Raw genomic sequence first — 22,154 nt, 5'->3', positions numbered from 1 at the left:
GTTTGAGTTGTATTGGCGGGTTATATGGATGGGAGGGGGGAGGTGTTTGTTATGTGGGATTAATTTGTGGCATATTAAATACAAGCCTGGTTGTGTTGTGGCTAATAGAGTATTGTGTTTATTTACTGTTTTAGTCATTCCCAGCTGAATATCAGGTCCCACCCGCCTCTCATAGCACCTTCCCTATCTGAATCGCTCCCACTGCCCTCTAGTCCTTCACTCTCACTTTCCTCATCCACAAATCTTTCATCCTCGCTCAAATTAATGGGGAAATCGTCGCTTTCTCGGTCCGAATCGCTCTCGCTGCTGGTGGCCATGATTGTAAACAATGTGCAGATGTGAGGAGCTCCACAACCTGTGACGTCACGCTACTCGTCTGCTACTTCCGGTACAGGCAAGGCTTTTTTATCAGCGACCAAAAGTTGCAAACTTTATCGTCGATGTTCTCTACTAAATCCTTTCAGCAAAAATATGGCAATATCGCGAAATGATCAAGTATGACACATAGAATGGACCTGCTATCCCCGTTTAAATAAGAAAATCGCATTTCAGTAGGGCTTTAATGTTAGAAAACTGGATAAAATCAAACAATACCATAGCATCAAATCATAAGGTACATGCTTACGCATGCGGTTTAGGCACCTGTTCACAGGGTTTTGCGAATCATGGCACGTGCATGATACCTGCGACATGCAGTGACATACATTTTTTTTAGTCTGAATTGATCGGAGAGAGTGCAGATGTACCTAATGCTGTGACCGGGTGAATCTATATAATGTTTGTTGTATAAAGATATTTTCGACCATGTCTGAAAAAAAAAAATAGCCGTGACGACTTAAAGATATGTTTTTAAACAGTGTGCATTTTTCCAAATTTATAATATTGGTGAAGGTAATATTGGTGGTCAGCACCTCCAAGTCCGAGTCCGTGGTTCTCGCCCGGAAAAGGGTGGAGTGCCATCTCCGGGTTGGGGAGGAGACCCTGCCCCAAGTGGAGGAGTTCAAGTACCTCGGAGTCTTGTTCACGAGTGAGGGAAGAGTGGATCATGAGATCGACAGGCGGATCGGTGCGGCGTCTTCAGTAATGCGTACGCTGTATCGATCCGTTGTGGTGAAGAAGGAGCTGAGCCGGAAGGCAAAGCTCTCAATTTACCGGTCGATCTATGTTCCCATCCTCACCTATGGTCATGAGCTTTGGGTTATGAACGAAAGGACAAGATCACGGGTACAAGGAGCCGAAATGAGTTTCCTCCGCCGGGTGGTGGGGCTCTCCTTTAGAGATAGGGTGAGAAGCTCTGCCATCCGGGGGGAGCTCAAAGTAAAGCCGCTGCTCCTCGATATCGAGAGGAGCCAGATGAGGTGGTTCGGGCATCTTGTCAGGATGCCACCCAAACGCCTCCCTAGGGAGGTGTTTAGGGCACGTCCGACCGGTAGGAGGCCACGGGGAAAACCCAGGACACGTTGGGAAGACTATGTCTCCCGGCTGGCATGGGAACGCTTCGGGATCCCCCGGGAAGAGCTGGAAGAAGTGGCTGGGGAGAGGGAAGTCTGGGATTCCCTGCTTAGGCTGCTGCCCCCGCGACCCGACCTCGGATAAGCGGAAGAAGATGGATGGATGGATGGTGAGGGTGGGGCGTGGTTTCATTTGCAATCTGGGAATGTCTCTGCAATCGAACATCTTGCAAACAGACTCAAACGACGGGTTGTAAAAGAGCCTGTGGAGCAAAATATACTGAACAATTACACCAAAGAAAATCTACAACACACAAGGAAGTGTTTTAAATGTAGATTCAAATCATCATAGGTCCCTTTTAAAGCAAAAATCTATAAAAGCAGAATGCACTGATATTCTGCACTTCCAAAGTATTAGACGCTCAGTGCTTTAAGTGTTTTCTTGCTTGCTCCTGGATGACAGATAAGCCTGCCAAACACGCAAAGAGTCTTACGACAGATAATGTAAAAGGTCAAATGTGCTGTTTATCTCATTCAGACTGAGATTCATTTTCTTGCTTTGACATTTCTGCGAAAAAAAAAAAAAAGATGAGACGTAAGCATTCCACTTCTATTCAATTAATTTGCTTGGATTATTTAGTTCTTGGGCAAATGGTTAATGTAGAGAAAAACCATATTAGCTAACACAATATAATTTAATTTCCACAAAAAAAAGAAGAACAAAGACAAAAACATAAATTCAGTTAAGAAAATTTATCTACTGACTTGGAGCTCACTGGAAAAAAACCTGACAAGAGATTTATTAGGATATGTCAGACTTCTGACACTGTCAACTGGCTCATGTACAAATGATCAAATCCATACTTTGCATTCCCCAAAGAACAAATGCACATTTAGACAGGAAGAAAAAATGTGAGCTTCCTTGTGGAACTGCGTAACATCTGACAGATGTGCAATATGTTGCTCTTCTGTACATTCGAGACATGCTGTTTCAATATGTATCTTGGATTTGTGGACATAAAAGAGTCACCTTTATTTTCATCTCCGTGTGTTTTTCAAGGTGTGGTGAAATAACCCTCTGAATTTGACCCATCCCCATGTTCAACCCCTGGGAGGTGAGAGGAGCAGTGAGCAGCAGCGCTGGCCGCGCTCGGGAATCATTTTGGTGATTTAACCCCCAATTCCAACCCTTGATGCTGAGTGCCAAGCAGGGAGGCAATGGGTCCCAATTTTTATAGTCTTTGGTATGACTCGGACAGGGTTTGAACTCACGACCTTCCTGTCACAGGGCGGACTCTCTGACCACAAGGCCACTGAGCAGGCTAACAAAAGGGTCAATTGGACATACATTTATGAACAAAGTTAAAAAGAATAATAGAGTGGAACCACAAATTACAAATCCCTTCTGGATCGGCCAAAATATGCTTCCGTGTGGGAACCATGTCTCTTCATTCAGTCATTCATTGTCATGCCTGCAGACAAAAACGCAGGGTGTATCATTGTAGCGGAGACGGAGCCTGCCACTCACTTTCTGCACAAGACACGCTCACGTCTCAGCGCTTCACTATGCTTGCCTTAACTTTGTCCTCTTTTGACTCTTTGTCTATTTTGATAACTCAAAATAAGTCCCAAAAAACCAACAGACCAGCGTGGATGGAATGCCAGTGGGTTAAAAAAAAAGGCTATTTCCGAGGAGTACTGTACATTAATGATGAAGGTTGGCAAAGTTGGCTCTGTGACCGTGCCACAAGTTTTGGTTGTAAAGACACCAGACTTTTCTGGAAAAAATGCCAAAGCAGACTTATTGCACAGCGAGGAAAAGATGCGACAGGTACTGCTCCTTAAGCAACAGACACACACACACACACACACACACACACACACACACACACACACACACACACACACACACACACACACACACACACACACACACACACACACACACACACACACACACGGTCCTTTTTATACAGCTCTTTGACCATGCGGGCGGATTTAACTTTTTTTTAAATGTTTATTATTGTAGAAACATGGTTCTTAAAATTGAAGGATTTCTGATCGTTTCGGAGGGCAGCATCGGGACTTATGTGTGCGTGCGTGCGTGTGTTGCCAGAGCAGCGCATACAGCACAGCTCAGCTTGTTTTTACTCTAAATAAAAAGTTGATCCATCACCCTTTGTTATGTTTGTTTGATATACAGTACTGTATAGCAGTGGTCCCCAACCACCGGGCCACTGCCCGGTACCGGTCCGTGGATTGATTTGTACCGGGCCGCACAAGAAATAAAAAAAATAAAAAAAAATAAAAAAAATAATATATATATATATATACACAGGTAAAAGCCAGTAAATTAGAATATTTTGAAAAACTTGATTTATTTCAGTAATTGCATTCAAAAGGTGTAACTTGTACATTATATTTATTCATTGCACACAGACTGATGCATTCAAATGTTTATTTCATTTAATTTTGATGATTTGAAGTGGCAACAAATGAAAATCCAAAATTCCGTGTGTCACAAAATTAGAATATTACTTAAGGCTAATACAAAAAAGGGATTTTTAGAAATGTTGGCCAACTGAAAAGTATGAAAATGAAAAATATGAGCATGTACAATACTCAATACTTGGTTGGAGCTCCTTTTGCCTCAATTACTGCGTTAATGCGGCGTGGCATGGAGTCGATGAGTTTCTGGCACTGCTCAGGTGTTATGAGAGCCCAGGTTGCTCTGATAGTGGCCTTCAACTCTTCTGCGTTTTTGGGTCTGGCATTCTGCATCTTCCTTTTCACAATACCCCACAGATTTTCTATGGGGCTAAGGTCAGGGGAGTTGGCGGGCCAATTTAGAACAGAAATACCATGGTCCGTAAACCAGGCACGGGTAGATTTTGCGCTGTGTGCAGGCGCCAAGTCCTGTTGGAACTTGAAATCTCCATCTCCATAGAGCAGGTCAGCAGCAGGAAGCATGAAGTGCTCTAAAACTTGCTGGTAGACGGCTGCGTTGACCCTGGATCTCAGGAAACAGAGTGGACCGACACCAGCAGATGACATGGCACCATCACCCAACCATGCAAATTTTGCATTTCCTTTGGAAATCGAGGTCCCAGAGTCTGGAGGAAGACAGGAGAGGCACAGGATCCACGTTGCCTGAAGTCTAGTGTAAAGTTTCCACCATCAGTGATGGTTTGGGGTGCCATGTCATCTGCTGGTGTCGGTCCACTCTGTTTCCTGAGATCCAGGGTCAACGCAGCCGTCTACCAGCAAGTTTTAGAGCATTTCATGCTTCCTGCTGCTGACCTGCTCTATGGAGATGGAGATTTCAAGTTCCAACAGGACTTGGCGCCTGCACACAGCGCAAAATCTACCCGTGCCTGGTTTACGGACCATGGTATTTCTGTTCTAAATTGGCCCGCCAACTCCCCTGACCTTAGCCCCATAGAAAATCTGTGGGGTATTGTGAAAAGGAAGATGCAGAATGCCAGACCCAAAAACGCAGAAGAGTTGAAGGCCACTATCAGAGCAACCTGGGCTCTCATAACACCTGAGCAGTGCCAGAAACTCATCGACTCCATGCCACGCCGCATTAACGCAGTAATTGAGGCAAAAGGAGCTCCAACCAAGTATTGAGTATTGTACATGCTCATATTTTTCATTTTCATACTTTTCAGTTGGCCAACATTTCTAAAAATCCCTTTTTTGTATTAGCCTTAAGTAATATTCTAATTTTGTGACACACGGAATTTTGGATTTTCATTTGTTGCCACTTCAAATCATCAAAATTAAATGAAATAAACATTTGAATGCATCAGTCTGTGTGCAATGAATAAATATAATGTACAAGTTACACCTTTTGAATGCAATTACTGAAATAAATCAAGTTTTTCAAAATATTCTAATTTACTGGCTTTTACCTGTATATATATATATATATATATATATATATATATATATATATATATATATATATATATATATATATATATATATATATATATATTCTAAATTAAATAAACATAAAAAACACAAGATACACTTACAATTAGTGCACCAACCCAAAAAAACTCCCTCCCCCATTTATACTCATTCACACTCATTCGCACAAAAGGGTTGTTTCTTTCTGTTATTAATATTTCTGGTTTCTACATTATATATCAATACAGTCTGCAGGGATACAGTCCGCAAGCACACATGATTGTATTTTTTTATGACCAAAAAATAAATAAATAAATAAAATAAAAATAAATAAATAAATAAATAAATAAATAAATATACTATACCCCCCGGTCCGTGGGACAAATTTTCAAGCATTGTATAGCACGTTATATTGTGTTCAAAGAGTACAAACCGTAACTAAAATATGGACTTTTGTCAAAGTTGGAACTTATTATTCATGTTTACATTGTTGCTTATGGGGAACTCTGCTTCACTATACAGATTGTTCAATTTACAAACCCTGTTCATGTCCAGGGTGTAAAATGCCTTCCGCCCGAATGCAGCTGAGATAGGCTCCTGCACCCCTCGCAACCCCAAAAGGGAAAATCGGTAGAAAATGGAAAATAGATGGATGGATCTTCAAGAACCAATTAAGTTAATAATTTGAGGTTCCACTTTCCTACTTTTTATATGTGTAGATGTGGCGTTTTTAAACGACTGATGATCTACATACAGTACAGGTGAGAATAATCATTTACATTTGTCATATGTATACATGCACTGGCACACTATCATATTTTCATGACCGAAGCAAAAAATTTTTTACACTTTTATACGGAAATAAATACACCTACAACTTATTAAATGAAAATATAGAAAAAAAATACTGGCAGCGGTAAAGTTTAGATCCATGAAGGAAAGAAGAAAGTGAATGAATGTTTACAACTGAATAAATTGACATATGCATAAACATTTTTATTTTTTTTGTATTATTTGTTTTAATGAATTAAGTAACGTTTAGGACAACTTTTTTCCAAAACACAATATAGAATGTGAGATATAACAGGATATTGCATACATTTATCATGTTTTAAAAACGCTTCCAAAAAGGTGGTACCCCAAAAATTTAATGTGGGACCCCATTTTTATGACTTGATGGGGTCCTTGGGACCCCATTTTGAAAATTCCTAGCGCCAACACTGTATATATACAGTTGTGGTCAAAAGTTTACATACACTTGTAAAGAACATAATGTCATGGCTGTCTTGAGTTTCCAATCATTTCTACAGCTCAACTCTTATTTTGTTGAGTGATTGGAGCACATACTTGTTTGTCACAAAAAACATTCATGAAGTTTGGTTCTTTAATGAATTTATTATGGGTCTACTGAAAATGTGACCAAATCTGCTGAGTCAAAAGTATACATACATCAATGTTAATATTTGGTTACATGTCCCTTTGCAAGTTTCACTGCAATAAGGCGCTTTTGGTAGCCATCCACAAGCTTCTGGTTGAATTTTTGATCACTCCTCTTGACAAAATTGGTGCAGTTGAGCTAAATTTGTTGGTTTTCTGACATGGACTTGTTTCTTCAGCATTGTCCACACGTTTAAGTCGGGACTTTGGGAAGGCCATTCTAAAACCTTAATTCTAGCCTGATTTAGCAATTCCTTTACCACTTCTGACGTGTGTTTGGGGTCATTGTCCTGTTGGAACACCCAACTGCGCCTAAGACCCAACCTCCGAGCTGAGAATTTTAGGTTGTGCTGAAGAATTTGGATGTAATCCTCCTTTTTCACTGTCCCATTTATTTTCTGTAAAGCACAAGTTTCATTGGCAGCAAAACAGGTCCAAAGCATAATACTACCACCACCATGCTTGTCTGTAGGAATGGTGTTCCTGGGATTAAAGGCCTCCCCTTTTCAATCAATCAATCAATCAATCTTTATTTATATAGCCCTAAATCACAAGTGTCTCAAAGGGCTGCACAAGCCACAACGACATCCTCGGTACAAAGCCCACATACGGGCAAGGAAAAACTCACCCCAGTGGGACGTCGATGTGAATGACTATGAGAAACCTAGGAGAGGACCGCATATGTGGGTAACCCCCCCCCTCTAGGGGAGACCGAAAGCAATGGATGTCGAGTGGGTCTGACATAATATTGTGAGAGTCCAGTCCATAGTGGATCCAACATAATAGTAAGAGTCCAGTCCATAGTGGGGCCAGCAGGACACCATCCCGAGCGGGATGGTGTCCTGCGGGTTTTCTCCTCCAAACATATTGCTGGGTATTGTGGCCAAACAGCTACATTTTTGTTTCATCTGAGCACAGAACTTTCCTCCAGAAGGTCTTACCTGTGTCCATGTGATAGCAGCAAACTTTAGACGAGCCTTAAGGTGTCTCTTCTGGAGCAGGGGCTTCCTTCTTGCATGGTAGCCTCTCAGTCCATGGCGATGCAAAACACGCTTGACTGTGGACACTGACACCTGTGTTCCAGCAGCTTCCAATTCATTGCAAACTTGATTTTTGGTGGTTCTTGGTTGACTCTTGATCATCCTGACCAATTTTCTCTCAGCAGCAGGTGATAGGTTTTCTTCCTGATCGTGGCAGTGACAAAACTGTGCCATGCACTTTATACTTATAAACAATTGTCTGTACAGTTGCTCTTGGGACCGACCTTAAGCTGCTTTGAAATGGCTCCAAGTGACTTTCCTGACTTGTTCAAGTCAATGATTAGTTTTTTCAGATCGGTGCTGAGTTCCTTTGACATTTCCTTTGTCGCGTTTGTAACCGAGTGTAATGACTGCATCACATGAGCCCTATTTAAATGAGCTCAGAGAAGTCAACAGGTGTTGTCAATCATAATCACTCACATGAAGTTAAGAGGCCATGCCATGACGCTAATTTGATTTGATTGTAACTTTTCTACATCACCAATATTGATAATGTATGTTACTGTATGTATACTTTTGACCCAGCAGATTTGGTCACATTTTCAGTAGACCCATAATAAATTCATAAAAGAACCAAACTTCATGAATGTTTTTGGTGACCAACAAGTATGTGCTCCAATCACTCTATCACAAACAAATAAGAGTTGTAGAAATTATTGGAAACTCAAGACAGCCATGACATTATGTTCTTACAAGTGTATGTAAACTTTTGACCATGACTGTATATACATATATATACACATACATATATCTCGCGCAAGGTTATATATCTTTCTATGTGTGAATATATTGTTATTTCTTTCTATGTGTGAGTGTATTGTGGACTGAGTGACGTTTACACATATTTTGTTTGACAATAAGTTCAATAAGTTTCCTGAGGACATTTTATGTCTAAAAGATAATCCCCAATTTGTTTCAGAGTTTATTACTCAGATATCAATTTTTTTTGACTGTGACTATGCAGTAGTACAGACCATTATAATAGCTAATGCCCTATGGAAATACATTCATGTTTTGAGAATGTGATATTGAATTGAGAGAATAAAATGTGTTATTTTGATTGTGAATTATAGAAACTACCGTATTTTTCGGATTCTAAATTGCAGTTTTTTTTCATAGTTTGGCACGATTTATACTCTGGAGCGACTTGTGTGTGAAATTATTAACACATTACCGTAAAATATCAAATAATATTACTTATCTCATTCACGTAAGAGATTAGTCTTATATCAGTAATCGTCACACGCACACGTCAACCAATAAAAATTCAGCAGGGGCGGGTCATGGCAGAAATGCAGTGTGAAAAAAAAGATGCTACCTGCTACTACTTCCGTACCTATGACAATTGATCAGAGCAGAGTTGTTTAGAAGCGACACCGAGGAAGAAGATTTCATGGGATTTAGCGATCAGTGAACGATTGTTTGGTAACCGTATAGCATGTTCTACAAATCCTGTTTCCATATGAGTTGGGAAATTGTGTTAGATGTAAATATAAACGGAATACAATGATTTGCAAATCATTTTCAACCCATATTCAGTTGAATATGCTACAAAGACAACATATTTGATGTTCAAACTGATAAACATTTTTTTTTTTTGCAAATAATCATTAACTTTAGAATTTGATGCCAGCAACACGTGACAAAGAAGTTGGGAAAGGTGGCAATAAATACTGATAAAGTTGAGGAATGCTCATCAAACACTTATTTGGAACATCCCACAGGTGAACAGGCTAATTGGGAACAGGTGGGTGCCATGATTGGGTATAAAAGTAGATTCCATGAAATGCTCAGTCATTCACAAACAAGGATGGGGCCAAGGTCACCACTTTGTCAACAAACGCGGGAGCAAATTGTTGAACAGTTTAAGAAAAACCTTTCTAAACCAGCTATTGCAAGGAATTTAGGGATTTCACCATCTACGGTCCGTAATATCATCAAAGGGTTCAGAGAATCTGGAGAAATCACTGCACATAAGCAGCTAAGCCCGTGACCTTCGATTCCTCAGGCTGTACCGCATCAACAAGCGACATCAGTGTGTAAAGGATATCACCACATGGGCTCAGGAACACTTTAGAAACCCACTGTCAGTAACTACAGTTGGTCGCTACATCTGTAAGTGCAAGTTAAAACTCTCCTATGCAAGGCGAAAACCGTTTATCAACAACACCCAGAAACTCCGTCGGCTTCGCTGGGCCTGAGCTCATCTAAGATGGACTGATACAAAGTGGAAAAGTGTTCTGTGGTCTGACGAGTTCACATTTCAAATTGTTTTTGGAAACTGTGGACGTCGTGTCCTCCGGACCAAAGAGGAAAAGAACCATAAGGATTGTTATAAGCGCAAAGTTGAAAAGCCAGCATCTGTGATGGTATGGGGGTGTATTAGTGCCCAAGACATGGGTAACTTACACATCTGTGAAGGCACCATTAATGCTGAAAGGTACATACAGGTTTTGGAACAACATATGTTGCCATCCAAGCAACCAAGGACGCCCCTGCTTATTTCAGCAAGACAATGCCAAGCCACGTGTTACATCAAAGTGGCTTCATAGTAAAAGAGTGCGGGTACTAGACTGGCCTGCCTGTAGTCCAGACCTGTCTCCCATTGAAAATGTGTGGCGCATTATGAAGCCTAAAATACCACAACGGAGACCCCCGGACTGTTGAACAACTTAAGCTGTACATCAAGCAAGAATGGGAAAGAATTCCACCTGAAAAGCTTAAAAAATGTGTCTCCTCAGTTCCCAAACGTTTACGGAGTGTTGTTAAAAGGAAAGGCTATGTAACACGGTGGTGAACATGCCCTTTCCCAACTACTTTGGCACGTGTTGCAGCCATGAAATTCTAATTATTATTTGCAAAAAAAAATAAAGTTTATGAGTTTGAACATCAAATATCTTGTCTTTGTAGTGCATTCAATTGAATATGGGTTGAAAAGGATTTGCAAATCATTGTATTCCGTTTATATTTACATCTAACACAATTTCCCAACTCATGTGGAAATGGGGTTTGTATATGTTATAGTTATTTGAATGACTCTTACCATAATATGTTACGTTAACATACCAGGTACGTTCTCAGTTGGTTATTTATGCGTCATATAACGTACACTTATTCAGCCTGTTGTTCACTATTCTTTATTTATTTTAAATTGCCTTTCAAATGTCTATTCTTGGTGTTGGATTTTATCTAATACATTTCCCCCAAAAATGCGACTTATATGTTTTTTTCCTTCTTTATTATGCATTTTCGGCCGGTGCGACTTATACTCCGGAGCAATTTATAATCCGAAAAATACGGTGCACAATGTGTAAAAAAGAGGAAACTTGGGAAGCAACAAGCTAATCAATGTCTTCATTCTCCTTGAACCTTACTTGTGTTGTCTATGACTGAGACAACAAACACAACTGCCCACACAAGCCTAACAAATTGCTCATACGGACATTATTCTATTATTGCAACAAAGGGGATGCATTATCTATAAAATCTGCTCGCACATAATGCACTTCCCAGATTACTGCAAAGGCTATGATTAAAAGTCAGAAGTCAAGAAACACAAAGCAGGGGAAGAAGCACATGAAAAGGGGAAGATAATGTTGACTTGACTCAAGTAGCATAATAAATGGTTAGGTGAATGACATCTTTGTCATTCGACAAATTCAGATGGTGGCATGTTGTGCATTACTGTATCCAATAAGCAGCAGCCCGACAACTGCATTACATGAAAATGGGGCTTCAAGGATATACGCATTTATATTTAGTCCCTGTGAAATCCAGGAAAATGGGCAATTAAAAGCTTTGAATGTTTTTTTTTCTTCCAAGAAACAGTGCAACGACAGTATTATTTATCTTGAAGCATGCCACAGTTGTTATTCTTTTGTGTGGGGGGCTGCTTGTGAGGTCTGAGCATGCTGGGACAAACATTATTAAACGGCTCTTTCAAGTGAAGGACAACAAAATACACTTGTGTATGGTTGTGTGTGTGTGTGTGTGTGTGTGTGTGTGTGCGTGTGCGTGTGCGTGGTCTTTCTAATCTCATGTTTAAATTCACCAGCCCAATGTAATGTACATGCATTATGCATACCTGCTGCGGGCTAATATGCACAATTATTGGCCGAGGCATAGTAAACCTTCTCAAATTGCAGAGATGAGACAAAGATGCATGTATTTTTTTTTAACCTTTTCGGGCCGTGCAACGAGGTGTGGCACTTTTGTGACTTTTACGCTACTTTTATTACAAAACCCAAAACCAGTGAAGTTGACACGTTGTGTAAATCGTAAATAAAAACAGAATACAGTGATTTGCAAATCCTTTTCAACTTATATTCAATTGAATAGACTGCAAAGACAAGATATTTAATGTTTGAACTGAGAAAAACTTAGAATTTAATGGCAGCAACAAATTGCAAAAACTTTGGTACAGGGATATTTTTTACCACTGTGTTGCATGGCCTTTCCTTTTAACAACACTCAGTAAACGTTTGGAACTGAGGATATCAATTTTTGAAGCTTTTCAGGTGGAATTCTTTCCCATTCTTGCTTAATGTACAGCTTAAGTTGTCTCCGTTGTGGTATTTTAGGCTTCATAATGCGCCAAACATTTTCAATGGGAGACAGGTCTGGACTACGTGCAGGCCAGTCTAGTACCCGCACTCTTTTATTACGAAGCCACGCTGTTGTAACACATGCAGAATGTGGCTTGGCATTGTCTTGCTGAAATAAGAAGGGGCGTCCATGAAAAAGACGTTGCTTGGATTGCAACATATGTTGCTCCAAAACGTGTATGTACCTTTCAGCATCAATGGTGCCTTCACAGATGTGTAAGTTACCCATGCCTTGGGCACTAATACACCCCCATACCATCACAGATGCTGGCTTTTGAACTTTGCGCCTATAATAGTCCGGATGGTTCTTTTCCTCTTTGGTTCGGAGGACACAACGTCCTCAGTTTCCAAAAACAATTTGAAATGTGCACTCGTCGGACCACAGAACACTTTTCCACTTTGCATCAGTCCATCTTAGATGAGCTCGGCCTCAGCGAAGCTGTCGGCGTTTCTGGGTGTTGTTGATAAATTACTTTGGCTTTGCATCGTAGAGTTTTAACACTTACAGATGTAGCGACAAACTGTAGTTCCTGGCAGTGGTTTTCTGAAGTGTTCCTGAGCCCATGTGGTGATATCCTTTACACACTGATGTTGTTTTTTGATGCAGTACCGCCTGAGGGATCGAAGGTCACGAGCATTCAATGTTGGTTTTCGGTCTTTTGCAGTGATTTCTCCAGATTCTCTGAACCTTTTGATGATATTACGGACCGTAGATGGTGAAATCCCTAAATTCCTCGCAATAGCTCGTTGAGAACTGCTGTTTTTAAACCGTTCGACAATTTGCCCACGCATTTGTTGACAAAGTGGTGACCCTCGCCCCATCCTTGTTTGTGAATGACTGAGCATTTCATGGAAACTGCTTTTATACCCAATCATGGCACCAACCTGTTCTCAGTTAGCCTGTTCACCTCTGGGATGTTCCGAATAAGTGTTTGATGAGCATTCCTCACCTTTCTCAGTCTTTTTTGCCACTTGTGCCAGCTTTTTTGAAACAAGTTCCAGGCATCAAAATAGGCAAAAAATAACAAAGTTTACCAGTTTGAACAGTTTTTGCAGTCCATTCAATTGAATATAGGTGGAAAAGGACTTGCAAATCAATGTATTCTGTTTTTATTTACAATTTACACAGCGTGCCAACTTCACTGGTTTTGGGTTTAGTACCTTTTAGTAGAGTTTTTGTATTTCCACTGCAACCACATCATGTCCCCATTGTGGGATAAATAAAAGTCTATCCTGTCCAGTTGTATGTTTTGACATGTCTACTTCTGTAATTTATTATAGGATACATTTATGTAACATCCAGATACAGTATTTTGGAGGTGGACCAATGTTCAGTAACTGACTGTATGCATGGGAAAGTGGAGATTTTTCTGTAAATTACAGCTAGAGTTTACAAATGTGTTTTGTGTGGAGCGCATGTAAACAAAACCTTTGCTTGATGTGCAGATGTACCACTCCTAAAAAGTTGGGAATATTCAGCTTTCAGGTGAAACCGAAACAGTGAACCAAATTAGACTCTCTCGAAACGCCAACTGTTAAATGCTTCACTGCTTGCTGTTCTCCAACAAGGAACTGAACGACAAAATTCCCAACAGGTGTGCGTGATCCACGAATAGACTAATAAATGTCCTGGTTCAATCAGAATTGGTATTTAAAAAGTCCTCCTTATGATGCTGTTCATCATTACAACACGATGACACCAAGACCACGTCCAACCATTGATTGTGAGGCTTCAAACAAAATGCTCTCGGAGGGAAGTGGCCACTGAGCTTAGTGTGTCAGAGTGTCCTCAGTAGGAAGTAAAAATAGTATATATAAAAAAAAGAATTAGCCGTTTCATTTATGGTTTGACAACCGCAAGATGTGTGAAAGGTAGTGCTGTCAAAATCCTACATTTTTAAAATCAAATTACTCACACTTTTGAATATTCAGATTGATCCTGGTTACTACGCACTTGCATGATTTTATAACCATGTTATGATTTTCTACATTTAAAACATTTCCTTGTGGACTACATCAGTGTTTTTCAACCACTGTGCCGCGGCACACTAGTGTGCCGTGAGATACGGTCTGGTGTGCCGTGGGAGATTATGTAATTTCACCTATTTGGGTTAAAAACATTTTTTTGCAAACCAGTAATTATAGTCTGCAAATGATGTGTTGTTGTTGAGCTTGGAAGAGTAACCGTGTAATACTCTTCCATACCAGTAGGTGGCAGCCGGTATCTAATTGCTTTGTAGATGTTGCAAACAGCGAAAGGCTGCGTGCAGGTAAAAAGGTGTCGAATGCTTAAACCAAAAATAAACAAAAGTGAGTGCCTCTAAGAAAAGACATTGAAGGTTAGGGAAGGCTATGCAGAACGAAACTTCAACTGAACTGGCTACAAAGTAAACAAAAACAGAATGCTGGACGACAGCAAAGACTTAATGCGGAGCAAAGACGGCGTCCACAATGTACATCCGAACATGACATGACAATCTACAATGTCCCCCACGCAGAAGGATAAAAACAACTGAAATATTCTTGATTGCTGAAAACAAAGTAGATGTGGGAAATATCGCTCAAAGGAAGACGTGAAACTGCTACAGGAAAATACCAAAACAAGAGAAAAAGCCACCAAAATAGGAGCGCAAGACAAGAACTAAAACACTACACACAGGAAAACAGCAAAAAACTAATACGGCGTGATGTGACAGGTGGTGACAGTACACCTACTTTGAGACAAGAGCTATATTGATGCATGCTTGGTCATGGTTTAAAGTCATATCCAACAATTGCGACAACGACTTTTTTACTGTCAACTGAGTTTCCTTTTTTAATGATTTCTGCTGGTGGTGTGCCTCCACATTTTTGTGAACGCAAAAACTGTGCCAGGGCTTAAAAAAGGTTGAAAAACACTGGTCCACATAACTTATAATGATGGTTCTTTAGTCGAAATGTTGCATAAATTATGTTTTACAGACCATCTTCGAGTCTTTTTCCTGACTGTCTCTTCAGAATGCAGCGTTTTGTGGGCGGACTTACTGACGTGCCTCCACCTCGACAGCGTCTTTCTCCCCGTCATCCATGTTGTAGTTGTTAGCACTTCCATATTGAATCTACTGAGGGATATAAGTTTTAACTACTCGGACTTTGTATTAGAAATGAAATGAATTATATTTATATGGCGCTTTTCTCTAGTGACTCAAAGTGCTTTTACATAGTGAAACCCAATATCTAAGTTACATTTAAACCAGTGTGGATGGCACTGGGAGTAGGTGGGTAAAGTGTCTTGCCCAAGGACACAACGGCAGTGACTAGGATGGCGGAAGCGGGGATCAAACCCTCAAGTTGCTGGCACGGCCACTCTACCAACCGAGCTATACCGCCACAGTGGAGGCAACAGCGGAAAATGCATATGCATGTACGAGCCAGTCAGCCCCACAACAAGAGGTTAGAGCAGGGGGTGTCAAACCTACTGCCCGCGGGCCGGATCAGGCCCGCAAACAGGCTTTATCCGGCCCGCATGATGAGTTTGCCAAATAATAAAATGAGCTGCATTTCTTTTGAATGAAAGAAACTGCTGTTCTAAATGTGTCCACTGGATGTCACAATAGCAATGCTGTTAGGATTAGCAAGAGGCACAAAGTAAAGCGTGGCTGCGGCTCCTCTCCCTCAACCCAAATGAAACTTAAAACCTGCCGTTTTATGTCTTCTGTTTCGAACACATCGTTATTTGGCACCCTTACTGACCCATAATGTCTCTGTCAAACACGAGAAAAGTGAACTTAACCCTTTTGAATAGTTTTTACCTCCGTTTCTTACGGTTTGTGGAGCACTGGATTGATACGTGGACATGACAAAAGGAGGTATTTGATACCTCGAAGAGTTTACATGTGTTTTTTTGTTCAATCCCAGAAAGACTGACTTAAAGGCCTACTGAAACCCACTACTACCGACCACGCAGTCTGATAGTTTATACATCAATGATGAAATCTTAACATTGCAACACATGCCAATACGGCCGGGTTAGCTTACTAAAGTGCAATTTTAAATTTTGCGCGAAATATCCTGCTGAAAACGTCTCGGTATGATGACGCCTGCGCGTGACGTCACGGATTGTAGAGGACATTTTGGGACAGCATGGTGGCCAGCTATTAAGTCGTCTGTTTTCATCGCAAAATTCCACAGTAATCTGGACATCTGTGTTGGTGAATCTTTTGCAATTTGTTCAATGAACAATGGAGACAGCAAAGAAGAAAGCTGTAGGTGGGAAGCGGTGTATTGCGGCCGACTTCAGCAACACAAACACGGCCGGTGTTTCATTGTTTACATTCTCGGAAGATGACAGTCAAGCTTTACCATTGGCCTGTGGAGAACTGGGACAACAGAGACTCTTACCAGGAGGACTTTGAGTTGGATACGCAGACACGGTACCGTGAGTACGCATGCAGCTGCGGCTTCCAAACATTTGATCGCTTGCCCATACGTGCGTGCCGCTATGTGCATGTCACGTACGTAACTTTGGGGACTTTGGGGAAATATATGTGCTGCATGAACTTTGGGGAGGTGAACGGTACTTTGGGCTGTGGGATTGAGTGTGTTGTGCAGGTGTTTGAGTTGTATTGGCGGGTTATATGGACGGGAGGGGGGAGGTGTTTGTTATGCGGGATTAATTTGTGGCATATTAAATATAAGCCTGGTTGTGTTGTGGCTAATAGAGTATATATATATGTCTTGTGTTTATTTACTGTTTTAGTCATTCCCAGCTGAATATCAGGTCCCACCTGCCTCTCACAGTATCTTCCATATCTGAATCGCTCCCACTGCCCTCTAACCTTCACTCTCACTTTCCTCATCCACAAATCTTTCATACTCGCTCAAATTAATGGGGAAATCGTCGCTTTCTCGGTCCGAATCGCTCTCGCTGCTGGTGGCCATGATTGTTAACAATGTGCGGATGTGAGGAGCTCCACAACTTGTGACGTCACGCTACTCGTCTGCTACTTCCGGTACAGGCAAGGCTTTTTATCAGCGACCAAAAGTTGCGAACTTTATCGTCGATGTTCTCTACTAAATCCTTTCAGCAAAAATATGGCAATATCGAGAAATGATCAAGTATGACACATAGAATGGACCTGCTATCCCCGTTTAAATAAGAAAATCGCATTTCAATAGGCCTTTAAAGTTGAATCCTGGCTTTGTAGATACACAGACTAAGCTCATTGTGTTTTTGAAACCGCACCAATTTCCTCAGAATTTTCAACAAACTTGAAGTGTTTTGTCTCGAGGATCATTTGTGATTTGTACGTTTTCAGAAAGTGCTTGTTCTACTTTTGGCCAAAGTAAAACAAAGAAAACAACTTGAAGTTGTCTTTATTTTTAAGTTATCATGCCATGATTTTACCATTTCGGCCCACTTGGGAATAAGTTAAAGTTAAAGTACCAATGATTGTCACACACACACTAGGTGTGGCGAAATTATTCTCTGCATTCGACTCATCACCCCTGATCACCCCCTGGGAGGTGAGGGGAGCAGTGAGCAGCAGCAGTGGCCGTGCCCCCGGGAATCATTTTTGGTGATTTAACCCCCAATTCCAACCCTTTATGCTGAGTGGCAAGCAGGGAGGTAATGGGTCCCATTTTTATAGTCTTTGGTATGACTCGGGGGTTTTTAACTCACAACCTACCGATCTCAGGGCGGACACTCTAGATTTTCTTCCATGCGGCCCCTGAGCTAAAATGAGTTTGACACCCCTGGGTTAGAGAATAAAATACCTACTCAGTGGCCTCGTGGTTAGAGTGTCCGCCCTGAGATCGGTAGGTTGTGAGTTCAAACCCCGGCCGAGTCATACCAAAGACTATAAAAAATGGGACCCATTACCTCCCTGCTTGGCACTCAGCATCAAGGGTTGGAATTGGGGGTTAAATCACCAAAAATGATTCCCGGGCGCGGCACCGCTGCTGCTCACTGCTCCCCTCACCTCCCAGGGGGTTAACAAGGGGATGGGTCAAATGCAGAGGACAATTTTCACCACACCTAGTGTGTGTGTGACAATCATTGGAACTTTAACTTTAACTTTAAAAAGGAGCTGTCGGTCTACAATGGCAGACTCGCGCAAAGCTCTTCGGGTAAATTTCTTCCATACATGCAGATATCCGCTGACATCACATTTGTGGAAAAATGTCACAAATTGGGCAAATTCGAAACTGCTCGTTTGGAGGAAGTATGAAAGAAGACAAGATTGTTTTCTAAATACATCTGCCATGCCTCTATGGTTTAATTACACATTTTCGGGATTTATGCAGATCCCAAATACCTATTGGTACCTGGTTGTGTGTAAGAAAAGTTGGATTTGCATAATAAGTCCATTTTAAATAACTTGAAAAAAAAATGCACCCATTTTATTGACAGAAAGTCACATGAGAACTTTTAAAAAATGTTTTACGGTACTTAAATGCACCACATGTAACACTTGCTAACATTTTAAATGCTGAACTTATTTTATTTTGAGGTGAACATTTGCCGGCGAGCACAACAGTTGGAGTCTCCTCACTGCTCTTTGCACTGATGTATGCATTGACCTGATCACTGACCATATCGCAACCCCTCAGCCTTGCAGTGATTAATCTGTGGTTAATGCCATGTTTCTTTGTGATTAATCACAAGAGTTAACTTGTTATTGTCGACAGCCCCAGTGGAAAGTAGTGAAACATTGAACAGTTGGACAAAGTTTGGAAAAGGTCAAATTAAGTTAACCAAGCACGTAGACAGCTAGACACCTCGTGGTGCTCAAGCACCTGCCCTTTTGCTCTGCGTGATAAAAGTGCCCTTTGCGCTGGAGACAATGTTGTTTTCAGTCATTTAAGAAGAAAAAAAAGGATTCTCTCGGTCATCAATTCTCCTAAATAATGTTTTGATATCTGACAGGGCATTTATTTGAGTTTCTACGTAATTCTTCTCCGACCTGCTCGCCTATAGCATTGGTAATACCGATGTTTGTGCTATCCCCTGATGTTGTTTGGTGATACATTAACTACATTATTACTGTGAATTGCGGACTGTAAGCTGCTACATTTTTCCTACGTTTTGAACCCTGCGGCTTGTAAAACCGTGTCGCAAATTTATGCAAATATATATATTTTTAAAAGCCACTGAAAAGGTGTGTTATTGTTTGTGCTATTGCGCTATCTTTTGGACGAGCTGGTGCTGCAGTGCCCTTCAGTTTCGAGCTTTAAACCGGAAGTACAAGTGCCGTTTTGTCTTCTAATCCCCCAGAGCATTTCTACTCAAAAGGATTCTTCATTAATCACCCTAAGCAACGTTTGTAAGTTTTACAATACAACTAAAACAATTCATACTCACTAAACCTTCCCATGTGTGATGTCGGTAAGTGTTTTCATGCATATTTGTACATGCTTTTTTAATGTATTTAAGCTAGCGTCGTTAGCAATAGCTAACACTCTAACATGTTTACGAGTGTCTGTGTTAGCAATATTATATTAAAATTGTGTTCTTTTTGTATTGTTTCAGTTGCACAAATTCCTCAGTAAATTCCCCAAAACATCACTGTGGAGTTATCGAGTCTGTTTAGCTGATTTTTGACATTATTGCCGTCCTGTAGACATGAATCAGCACGCTTATAAATAATGTTTTGATATCTGACAGGCCATTTAGTTGAGTTTCTTCGGAATTAGTTGCCGACCTGCTCGCCTATAGCATTGGTAATACCAGTGTTTGTGCTGACCCCCGACGTTGTTTGATGATACATTAACCACATTATTACTGTGAATTGCGGACTGTAAGTTGCTCCATTTTTCCTATGTTTTGAACCCTGCGGCTTGTAAAACGGCGTCGCAAATTTATGCAAATAGTTTGTTTTATTAAAATCCACTGAAAAGGTGTGTTATTGTTTGTGCTATGGCGCTATCTTTTGGACGAGCTTGCTCACTGCAGGTGCTGCAGTGCCCTTCTGTTTAGAGCTTTAAACCGGAAGTACAAGTGCCGTTTTGTCTTCTAATCCTCCAGAGCGTTTCTACTCAAACGGATTCTTCATTAATCACTCTAAGCAATGTTTGTAAGTTTTACAATACAACTAAAACAATTCTTACTCACTAAACCCTCCCATGTGTGATGTCGGTAAGAGTGTTTTCATGCATATTTTTGTACATGCTATTTTAATGTATTTAAGCTAGCGTCGTTAACATTAGCTAACACTCTAACATGTTTACGAGTGTCTGTGTTAGCATTATTAACTTAAAATGATATTCTTTTTGTAACGTTTCAGTTTCACAAATCCCTCAGTAAATTCCCCAAAACATCACTATGGAGTTAGCTGATTTTTGACATTATTGCCGCCCTCTAGACATGAATCAGCACCCTTATAGTCACTTTTACACTAGTTTCACCCAATATAGTAGACATGATAATAGGAAAGAAGACGTATAAGTTACTCTACTCCGCTACAAACATATAGACATAAAAAAAAGAATACACTGTACAGTAATATACTGTATACTCACACACACTGTTCCTAAACACAACCACTAACCTGCAAAAATACTGGAACTTGTTCTGTTGTGCAATACAGTACAGTAGGACAGTACCTTATATTTGTTATTTTAAGTTCATTTAGCCATTTGTATGCTTGAAAATGCTTGATTTAGGCCAGAATTGTGCACAATTTGCTGAAAGAGGACCTATGATGATTTCAAATTGGTTTTACTACAAAAAATGCAACAAATTAACTTAAAGTTTGATTTAAAAAATACAAAAATCACATGCGTAAACATATTTTGTAATGGGAGCAGCCCTGCTTGTATTATTTTTGCCTGTTATTCACTTATTTAGTACATTTGAATTGAATGGCTGTGTTAACTATATACACTAAACATATTCTATTTATACTTATAACGATAATAATAAATAAAAATGTAAACATTTTGCGATGGATGTCTGACATGAGCACCTGACTCTCCAAATGTGCACATGCCTGTTCACCTGTTATAGTGTATTCTACGCCCATACTGAAAAATGTTTTGTGTGTAGTATATTCATGACAAAATCATTAAAGCCTGCTCAGTGGCCTTGTGGTTAGAGTGTCCGCCATGAGATCGGTAGGTTGTGAGTTCAAACCCCGGCCGAGTCATACCAAAGACTATAAAAATGGGACCCATTACCTCCCTGCTTGTCACTCATCATCAGGGGTTGGAATTGGGGGTTGAATCACCAAATGATTCCCGAGCGCGGCCACCGCTGCTGCTCACTGCTCTCCTCACCTCCCAGGGGGTGGAACAAGGGGATGGGTCAAATGCAGAGGTTAATTTCACCACACCTAGTGTGTGTGTGACTATCAGTGGTACTTTTAACTTTTTAAAACTACCATTAGTTCTGACCCGCCCAGGATCGACCCTTCCCAAAAACAACTATGAACACTAATCATTGCATTCTGCTGTCAAAATCAGGGGCCCACCTGATTAGATGGGTAAGCCCAGGTAAGCCAGTGCATTATACAGGCTTTGGACACACCCAGCCATACCAAAATACCGCTAAAAATGAGGTTTGCCTCTCTCCATCGTATATCTCTGCTTCCTTCCATCTCTAGCCTCCTTCTGTTCTTTTCATTATTCTTTCTTTACTATGCCTTCAGACTGTTCTATCTTCTGTTGGGTTTTTAGATATGCAGAACCTATGTCTCAGCAACTCATTTCCATAATGCATTTGTGAT

General features: G+C 40.7%; 1 protein-coding gene across 1 annotated transcript in view; it reads right to left on the bottom strand.

Moving 5' to 3' along the window:
* adamts7 (a disintegrin-like and metallopeptidase (reprolysin type) with thrombospondin type 1 motif, 7) overlaps window positions 1–22,154 on the bottom strand; it is a 310,295-nt gene that overhangs the window by 134,891 nt on the left and 153,250 nt on the right. The gene's annotated exons all lie outside the window — the stretch shown is intronic.

This window comes from Nerophis lumbriciformis, linkage group LG15 (assembly GCF_033978685.3).
Source record: "Nerophis lumbriciformis linkage group LG15, RoL_Nlum_v2.1, whole genome shotgun sequence".
In the NCBI taxonomy this organism is placed as follows: domain Eukaryota; kingdom Metazoa; phylum Chordata; class Actinopteri; order Syngnathiformes; family Syngnathidae; genus Nerophis; species Nerophis lumbriciformis.
Note: the sequence above shows the minus strand (reverse complement) of the source record. Positions and strands in the feature narration are given on the sequence as shown.